Below are 1,280 nucleotides of genomic sequence, written 5' to 3'. Positions count from 1 at the left end.
ACTCGACCGCTAAATACTAGATAAAGGGGAAAAAATAATTGAAACCCTCACAGGTCGGAGTTAAAACTCCCGGGCAAGGAGGCTCCGAATGCCTCCGCGGGAAAGTTCACTTCCTCGTCGTCACCGGCAAAATCAGTCGTAGTTTCTACGGTATTAGGGGAAACCGGAATGGGATCCCAGAATCTCTGAATCTTCCCATCGATCGGAAGAATGGTCGCCTCAGCGTGAGCATGATCCGTCATGCCACCCTTCATTAACTCCATCTCCCTTTCGAAAACGTAGTCATCTTCCTGCGTCTTCCAAAGACTCCCGACGGAGCCGCGACACTCACAGAAGTCGCCCAGCGAGTTGAAAGCGCCCTTGAGATTCCCGTCTCAATCTGGAATTGAGAAGCGCGAGTCTTCATCACCTCGACGATTTCACTCTTGCCCTTCCACTCCGTCCTACGAACAGCCCTGGCATGATCACGAGCAAGTTGAGCGTCTCGCGCTAACATCTCGTCTCGCATGCGAGCAAGATCCTTTTTTGCCTTCTCCGCCTTAAAGCGATAGATCATGGCCTCTCTATGGCTCGCCTCGATGGCCGATCCAAGCAAGTTCAAACCCTATAAAACCGATTATCACGTTATATGCAAATAATAATAATAACGATCGTCAGAATTCTTAAAGTTTATACCCCGTCAATTATACGAGATCCTTCCGCAACAACTTTCGGCCTCCCTGACTCGCTCGTGGCCTGACGAGCGTCAAAGCCCGATGGAAGACCAGCGAAGAAATCATCGAAGTCCGGAATAGGGACCTCGCTCGTACCGCTTCCATCGCCGAAAGCAAGGTTCGGATCCCATCCTGGAAGCATGCAGTCGTCCACCGAAAACTCCAGGTCACCGAGATCAATATCTTTCCCCTTCGAAGAGTTCGGCCCCGTCACAATCGTGGGAGCAGCGTTGTAACCTTGGTCTTCAGGTTCGGAATCACTCCTTGCTTCTCCGCCCAAAGCAGGACCAGGATGCGCAAAACTCAGCGCCTTTCAAACTCTCTTCGGCGTAAAGGAAGTCCAGAAAAAAGGACCGTTCCTGAGCAGATCCCTCATTGCAATAATGTCCTCAGGAAACGGAGCAAGAGGGTTGATAAAAGGACGATCGTTCGGCAACCTCCGAAACAGTGAGATACAACTCTCCTCAACGGACGCCGCGTCTACACGGACGAAGAAGAAAAACTTCCTCCACGAGTTGAAGTTAGAAGCGAACCCCTTTACCACTGACATGAAGTTCCGAGGAACTA

This window comes from Brassica oleracea, chromosome C2 (assembly GCF_000695525.1).
Source record: "Brassica oleracea var. oleracea cultivar TO1000 chromosome C2, BOL, whole genome shotgun sequence".
In the NCBI taxonomy this organism is placed as follows: Eukaryota; Viridiplantae; Streptophyta; class Magnoliopsida; order Brassicales; family Brassicaceae; genus Brassica; species Brassica oleracea.
Note: the sequence above shows the minus strand (reverse complement) of the source record.